Genomic DNA, 8,955 nt, shown 5'->3' on the forward strand with positions numbered 1-8,955 from the left:
CTCTTCTGTAGCTAAACCAGTCGTTTTAAAGCAAAACTCTATTTGTATTGTCTCCCTGCTTAAACCCCTTCAATAGCTTCTTGTAATTCTTGGGTAAAAGTCCATTTGTAATATGGCTTTGTCTGTGGCCTATTTTTAACTCTAGTTCTTGCTACTCTCTTCCTTGCTTTTGATGTCTTGATAAGATTTCTTTTATTTTTAGGAGCTGACCTTCCTGTTTTTCAGCTCTTGTTCTTTACTAATACTTTCTCCTCTTCCTGGATTGCTGAGTAACTCCCGAATTCCCCCAAACCACCTAAAGATCTCTTAACCTTAGAAATCATTACAACCTCAGAGGTCACTTATACTTTTGGCACTATACAGTGTTTTATAGGCACTCAAATTCAGTGATTTTCAAATCTTGCTGGTAGTCAGAAACACCTGCCAAGTTTTTTAAAAAATACAAACTCTTAGGCTTCAGTCTAGATCAACTGAGTCATAATCACTACATTATGTTGTCCAGGAGTATATGTTTTCCAAAAGTCTCAAAAGCAATCTTAGGATCAGATAGATTTGAGAAGAAAGATTGTAGACCAGTAGTTGTCAACCCCTCTCACACTTTAGAACACATATAAAGCTTTGAAAAAAATTCAGGCCTGGCTGCACTGAACCCCAGCATCAGGCAATAAAACCCTTGTGATTGGTAACAAAGTGGCAGAATAAGCCAAAGGAGAGGAGAAACAAGACAATGAGATATCATTTAAAAAAGATGAACAGAACCCAAGTTGAAGTTTTGAAAAAAACCTTGGCAAAGCCAAAAGACAAATCATTGGCAATGCCAACCAAGAAATAGAGATGCAAATAAATGAAATCCCCCAAAAGAACCTTTTTGTAGATCTCTGGAAAATGTAAAAATCTCACATTATAAAATAGATAAAAATACAATTTAAAAATAGAATAGAAAATAATCATGTAATATATAAATAACAGTATGAATAAGAATATAATCATCATGATGATAAACCTTTTTCTATTTTTCCCACCTCCGCAAGTCACAGGCTGAGATGCTTTTATTGGCGAGTACAGATATCCCTAACTTATATAACAAGGAAAAACAATCCAATCAATTTTATGAGCTTGGAATATATTTTATACTAAAACTAGGTAAGTATGGTACAAGAAAAGTACAGGCCCATTTTATTCATGGACATGATTTTTAAATTCTCTGTCTCTCTCTGTGTGTATGTGCATATATATATATGCATACAAAAGTATATAGGTAGATTAGATAAATATATACACGTGTGTGTGCATTTGTCGTGGTTGATTATGGGTGAATTCAGGGTTGTAAAAATGGTTCTAGAGTGAAAAATCTTATAGTATCATTTAAATATTAATAGATTAAAGACAAAATCTTATGATTTTTCACTGTTTTCAGGCTTATCTGATTGGGATTGCAGTTGCAATAACAGCATTTGATGTATTTCAACATTTACTTAGCATTAAAATTCAGTAATAGGAAATCTTAAACATTTTAAAAGTCAAGGAGACAAGGACGTTAGCCACCATTGACTCAATTAATGTTCAACATAATGTTAGAAGTCCTGAACAATAAAATAAAGCAAACAAACAAAAATCCAAGGTATGAGAATGATGGGGGAGAAGTGACCTTTTTCCCCTTCTTTTCTTTGTTTTTTGTAGGTGTTGTGACTGTCTACAAAGAAACCAGAGTTAGCAAATTATTAGCATGAAGATAGTCAGCAAGGAGCGGAATACAAAACAAACTCACAAACTCAAAAGCATTTCAGTTATAGAAAATACAATTGAAGAAGCTCTGTCCTTAATGGAGGTATTTTGAAAACTCTTTTAAGGATTAGTTTTAAAATGCCTGAATGAATGAAAAGATGTAGTACTTTGAAATGTAGTAAGGCTTAATTTGATAAAGTTGTTAATTCTCTCTCAAAAAATTTAAAAAGTTTCTTTATTTCTAATCAAATTCTTAAGGTGGAAGATGGAATCTGATTAATTCTAAAATTTTAGGGAATATAATTGTCTATAAATTGTAACTATTTAAAAAATATTAGCCCTAGTGTAAATTGTCTAAAGAAAATAAAAAAAGTGCAATATCAATCAAATAAACCAATCAAAAGGAGTAGATACCTTCGAAGCAGACTTGAAATTTTTTTTTTTTTTTGAGATGGGGTCTCGCTCTGTCACCCAGGCTGGAGTGCAGTGGCCAGATCTCAGCTCATTGCAAGCTCTGCCTCCCGGGTTCACGCCATTCTCCTGCCTCAGCCTCCCGAGTAGCTGGGACTACAGGCGCCGCCACCTCGCCTGGCTAGTTTTTTGTATTTTTAGTAGAGACGGGGTTTCACCGTGTTAGCCAGGATGGTCTACGATCTCCTGACCTCGTGATCCGCCCGTCTCGGCCTCCCAAAGTGCTGGGGATTACAGGCTTGAGCCACCGCGCCCGGCCCAGACTTGAAATTTATTATAGGTTAATGGTAATATCAGAAATCAGAAAATTATATTTAATAAATTGTATCAAGAAACTGGTTTCACTATATTGAAAAAAACCAGAAGATTCCTATCACACACTACATACTAAAGATCCACATGAATTAAAAACCTAAATAGGAATATTGTAACTAAAAGTTCAATATAAAGGAATTTATAATTTCCTTATGACCTCACATCAGCAAGTAGTTCTTAAATAAGACCTCCAAAGCGATTCACCTGCCTCAGCCTCCTGAATGGCTGGGATTACAGACGCCAGCCACCATGCCCGACTAATTTTTTGTATTTTTAGTAGAGGTGGGGTTTCACCATGTTGGCCAGGCTGGCCTCAAACTCCTGACCTCAAGTGATCTGCCTGCCTCGGCCTCCCAAAGTGCTGAGATTACAGGTGTGAGCCACTATACCCGGCCGATTAATCCAATTTATTTAGGAGACTGAATAAATTAAACTTTGTATATTCATAGAATGAAATACATGCAGTTCTCAGACATCATGAACTACATTTACGTATAGCAACATGATTAGATTTCAAAAAGCTATTTTGAATGAAAAAATTAAAGTATTTATGTAAATTAAAATAAATACAAACACTAACTCGTAACTATATATCTTCCTAGTCCACATATATACATAAATACATGTATTGAATAAGAATTGAAACACTCTGAGAAATAACTAGTATAGAATGGGTGCGTATTGGGAAAAGAGGAAGGAGAGTATGGGTGGGAAATAATTTTTGTTTAAGTATAACAAAAGAGTTCTATTTCATATATGACCAAGTAACTTCTGGCTCTCTTTCAGACAGCAATGTTCAACTCTGAACGAAATGCCAAAAACAAGTACCTGAAGGCTAAAGACAGTGAACAAAAGCTGGCAAGTTTTGGTGGGAAGATGAAACTTGGAAGAAGGTGCCATTAAGAGGAGGTAAGTTTCTTGTTTTTGATGTGTTAACCTGAGGGCAGTCCATTAAGAGAGTAGCTAAAACACAATAGAAAGCCATCTTTTTTGTTTTTTGTTTTTTTTGGCTTCAACAACCTGAGAGCAGAGTCTGCAGTAACACAGTCACTGGAAGGAGGGGGAAATCCTAGAACACAGAGAGACAGAGAAGGTTGTGCCCCAATTTCTGAGTATGAACTTTGCTTAGATCTCTAGCTGACCCCTGAAGCACACCTATGGGGTAGACACAAAGCAGTCTGCAGCTAGTCAGAACTCAACTGAGATGTGAGTTACTTACAACCACAGGTTGGGTCAGTTTGCAGTTTGAGTTGAACCAAGTTAATCGATTGCCTGCCACAACAAAAACATCGACACTATTCTGAGGAGTAAAACAGAATCCGTGATCTCCACCACGTAACACAGTCACAATGTCCAGGACACAATTCAAAATTACTCAGCGTAGGAGGAACCAGGAAAATGCAGTCCTTTGCAAAAGATAAGACAATTAATGGAAGCCAACCCTGAGAAAACATAGATGTTGGCCTGATCAGATAAGGACTTTGAAACAGCTATTATAACTATGCTCAGTGAGGTAAAAGAAAATATGTTGTAATGAATGGAAGATAAGAAATCTCAGCAAGCGTGCAGAAATATTTAGAAATGTCGATGAAAAGAGTCAAACTCTAAAATATTTGAATAGCTTTGTTCTGAGCCAAATATGAGTGACCATGTGACACAGCCCTCAGGAGGTCCTGAGAACACGTGCCCAAGGCGGTTGGGGTTCAGCTTGGTTATATACATTTAGGGGAGGCATGAGACATCAGTCAAATACATTTGAAAAATACATTGGTTTGTTCCAGAAAGGCAGGACAATTTGAAGTCGGGGGGATGATGCTTCCAGGCTATTAAATTACGGATTCTAATCCGTAAATTTAATCATTTTCGGATTGACAATTGGTTGAGTTTGTCTAAAGACCTGGATTTAATAGAAGAATTTGAGCAAGATAAAAAAAATCAGAGCTTAGTCCTCAGAAAGAACCAAACAAATTTTACAAAAGAACAAACAATATCTGAGATAAAAATATATCTCTTAATTCACTATGCTAAACTGTCCCCCTGCTTCTCAGTGTTTATCTGTTAGATCAAGTTTATGTTTATCAATTGTATTTAGACCTTGTCTCCATTTACTAAGTTAAGGTCTTTTTGATTTATAAGTTTCTGAAAGAGGGCTAATAAAAATTCCCACTATAACTGTGGCTATATCAATTTTAGCTTGTGATTCTGACTGTTCCCACTTATGTATGTTGAGAATTTTTGCTAGGGCCATTCACATTTATTATTATTATATCTTCTTTGTAAATTGTTCCTTATGTAGCATCTCACTTTATCCTTATTTATGTCTTTTCTTAAATTCTATTTTCTTTACTTTTGAACATCAATATTTTGTCAAAATTAGTAGAGTAAAATGTTTAAGAAAATCAAGGAAAGAAAATATGAGCCAGAAATTTTGTAAGAAGACAAACCGACCTTTCATTATAAGAGTCACAGGCAAGTTCTAATGAAAACATTAGAATTCAGGGACTATTTTGCCCAGATCCTTCCTAAGGAATCTACTAAACAGCATGAACATTAAACAACCAATGTAATTGAAAAGTTTGATATAAGGATTTATGGTAAGAATGAATCATATATTTATTTACAGAAATAAGTCTAAATTATGCTTACAAGGAATAGAGAATAGTATGCAATGGTTGTGTGCTCTGACAATGTAGATATAGTACAACTATAAAAAATTGGTGGGGGGTTGGGGAGAGCTATGAAAAGTAGAATTAGCTTGTTGTTTGCCTTATAGTTGTTAACCGAAGTAAAAGGACATTACTTCAAATTAGATATTGAGGAAAAGGGAGAGTTGGGGCAAAAGAGGTTTATGGTTACTTTCAATATTGCTCATTAGAGGGAAACAATAGTCATTTACCAAGAAAAAAAGTAAAGAAGGGTTATATAAATGGATTAAAAGAGACATAATCATTAGAACAAAAATATAAATTTCACTAAATAACAGTAAAAAATCAAGCAAATAAACTAGACCCTATAAAGACATGAATATATATGATTATAACATAAAACAATATGTCATACTGACACCAAACATGTTTACTACATCAATAAATATAAATTAGCTTATCTCACCAATTAAAGTATATTTTCAGGTCAGGTACAGTGTCTTATGCCTATAATCCCAGCACTTTGGGAGGTTGAGGCAGGAGGATCACTTAAGGCCAGGAGTTTGAGACTAGCCTGGGCAATATGGCAAGACTCTGTCTCTACAAAATACATAAATAATTCACTTTGGGAGGCTGAGGCGGGCAGATCACTTGAGGTCAGGAGTTTGAGGACAGCCTGGCCAACATGGTGAAACTCTGTCTCTACTAAAAATACAAAAATTAGTTGGGCATGGTGGCGGGCAGCTATAATCCCAGGTACTTGGGAGGCTGAGGCAGGAGAATTGCTTGAACCTGGGAGGCAGAGGTTGCAGTGAGCCAAGATTGCGCCATTGCATTCCATGCACTCCAGCCTGGGTGACAGAGCAAGACTCTTAATTATATATAATTATATATATTATATATTAGCCAGATGTGGTGGTGTGTGCTTGTAGACCCAGCCATTCAAGAGGCTGAGGCAGGAAGATGACTTGAGCCCAGGGAGCCATGTTTGTGCCACTGCACTCCAGCTGGGGTACAGAGTGAGACCCTGTTTCAAAAAAAAAAGAAAAATCTTTTTAGATTGGTTAACAAAGCCAAATCCGACACTGTGGCTTACATAAGAGACATACTTACAACACAGATTCAGAAAGATTTTTTAAAAAAGAAGAATGGTACTTGAGAGATTAAACACCTCCCCAAGATTGGGACCAGTCAAGAATGTCCTCTTTCACCACTCCTATTCAACAATGTAGTGGAAGTAGTAGCCAGTGCAATAAAACGAGAAGGAAAAATAAGAGACATATATATTGGAAAGGAAAAAGTAAAGCTGTTTTTATTAACAAATTACATGATTGTCTATATAGAATCTACCCAAAGAATCTATTGAAAGTTCTTGGAACTACTAAGTAAATATAGCAAGGTTTCAGGAAACAAGGTCAACATATAATATTTAATTGTTTTCCTATATACTAGCAATGAACAATTGGAATTTGAAATTACGAAAAAGAAAACCATTTACAATAACACCAAAAAAGTGAAATACGTAAGTATAAATCTAACAAAATATATACAGGATCTGTATATAGAAAGCTATGAAACATTAATGGAAGAAATTTTTAAAAATCTAAATAAATGGAGAGATATTCCATGTTCATGAATTGGACAGACTAAATATTATTAAAATGTCAGTTCTTCCCAACTTAATTTATTGATTCAATACCATTTCAATAAAAATCCCAACAATTTTTTTGTAGCCATCAACAAACTGACTGAAATTTTATATGGAAAGGTAAAGAAAGGAAAATAACTAACCCAATTCTGAGAAAGAAGAACAAAATTGGAAGAATCTCATTGTCCCACTTCAAGGCTTACTACAAAGCTGCCATTATCAAGACAATGCAGTATTGGTGAAAGAATTAACACATTAATCAAGTGAACATAGTAGCCAATAAATAAACATATACAATTATCAACTGATTTTTGACAAAGGCACAAAGACAATTTAATGGAAAAATGAGTCTTTTCAACAAATAGTGCTGGAACAATTAGACGTTCATACTAAAAAAATGAGCCTAGACACAGATCTCACAATTGAGAGAAAAGTTAACTCTAAATGGATCACAGACCTAAATATAAAATCTAAAATTTCTAGAAGAAAACATGCACGAAAAGCTATGTGAATTTGAGCTGTTGCTGAGGTTTTAGAAATAATATAAAAAGCACAATCCATGAAAGAAAAACTGGTAAGTTAGCTTTTACTAAAAATTAAAGCCTCTGCCCTGTGAAAGACACTGTTAAGAGGATGCAGAGATAAGCCATAGAGGGTGAGAATATCTTTTCAAAGCACTGATCTGGTAAAGGACTTCATCTAGAATATACAAAGAACTCTTAAAACTCAACAATAGGACAAAACAATTTTAAAATGTGCAAAAGATCTGAATGGACACCTCACCAAAGAAGATACACAAATTATAACTAAATATATAAAAAAGACACTCAATTTTATTTGTCAGGGAGACAAATTAAAACAGCAATGAAATACTATTACATATCAATTAGAATCGCTAAAACTAAAAAATAAAAAAAACCTGACAATACCAGTTGCTGGTGAGAATGTAGAGCAGTAGGATTCTCACTCATTGCTGGGGGGAATCCAAAATGGCACAGCTACTTTGAAAGACACTTTGATAATATCTTATAAAGCTAAACATAGTCTTACCATTCAATATAGCAATTTTTCCCTGTGTACGTATCCAGTTGATTTGAATGCTTATGTCCACACAAATACCTGCACATGCATGTTTATAGCAGCTTTGATCACAGTTGCCCAAAACTGGAAGCAACCAAGAGGTCTTCAGTAGGTGAATATACATAAACAAATTGTAGTACATTGATATAGTGGGATAATATTTAGCAATAAGAAAAATGAGCTATCAATTCATGTAACAATGTAGGTGAATCTTAAAGGCATAATACTAAGAGAAAGAAGCCTATCTGAAAAGGGTATGCACTGTATGATTGCATTACTATGACATTCTGGAAAAAGGTGGTTCTATAGAGATCAAAAACTAATCAATGGTGGCCAGACGTTTGGGGAGGGGAGAGAGTTGAATAGGGGGACTTTTTAGGTCAGTGAAATTATTGTGTATGATACGGTTGTGTATACATGAAATTGCAGAAGTTCTTTGAATCTTATAACACAAAGAGTGAATCTTTTTTTTTTGTTTGTTTGTTTTAAGACAGAGTCTTGCTCTGTCACCAGGCTGGAGAGCAGTGGCGTGATCTTGGCTCACTGTAACCTCCGCCTTCTGTGTTGAAGCAATTCTCCTGCCTCACTCTCCCAAGTAGCTGAGACTACAGGGGTGCACCACCACGCCAGCTAATTTTTGTATTTTTTAAATAGAGGCGGAGTTTCACCATGTTGACCAGGATGGTCTCGATATCTTGACTTCGCAATCCACCCACCTTGGCCTCCCAAAGTGCTGAGATTACAGGAGTGAGCCACTCTCCCTGGGTGAGTGAATCTTAATGTATGCAAAATAAAAAAATCCATTAGGAGATTGAGGGACTAAAGGGTAGAACACAGTGTTTTAACTGTATTACAAATTTAACTGTATTACAAATGTATGACATAACCTTGCTGGAGAAAGGTGCTGACCTAAGCTGCTTTGGAAATTAATAGAGTCTGTAAGATGAAAGACAAAAAGAACTGCTTATAAACACTGTACTCTCAGTTAACAGGTCTGAAACCATTGTATGTGTATGTTGGGGGGTGAACACATAAATAAATAAATAGATGACAGATGGTGGGAGCCAGATT

General features: G+C 35.4%; 1 long non-coding RNA gene across 1 annotated transcript; it reads left to right on the plus strand.

The window, feature by feature from the left end:
• The first annotated feature begins 1,031 nt into the window (after positions 1-1,031).
• Positions 1,032-8,594, plus strand: LOC117080572. The gene is made up of 4 exons (XR_004435894.1): positions 1,032-1,143; positions 1,681-1,828; positions 3,298-3,420; positions 8,539-8,594. It is a non-coding gene; the product is annotated as an uncharacterized LOC117080572 (long non-coding RNA).
• The last annotated feature ends 361 nt before the right edge of the window (positions 8,595-8,955 follow it).

This window comes from Trachypithecus francoisi, unplaced genomic scaffold (assembly GCF_009764315.1).
Source record: "Trachypithecus francoisi isolate TF-2019V2 unplaced genomic scaffold, Tfra_2.0 Lachesis_group8, whole genome shotgun sequence".
Classification (NCBI taxonomy): Eukaryota; Metazoa; Chordata; class Mammalia; order Primates; family Cercopithecidae; genus Trachypithecus; species Trachypithecus francoisi.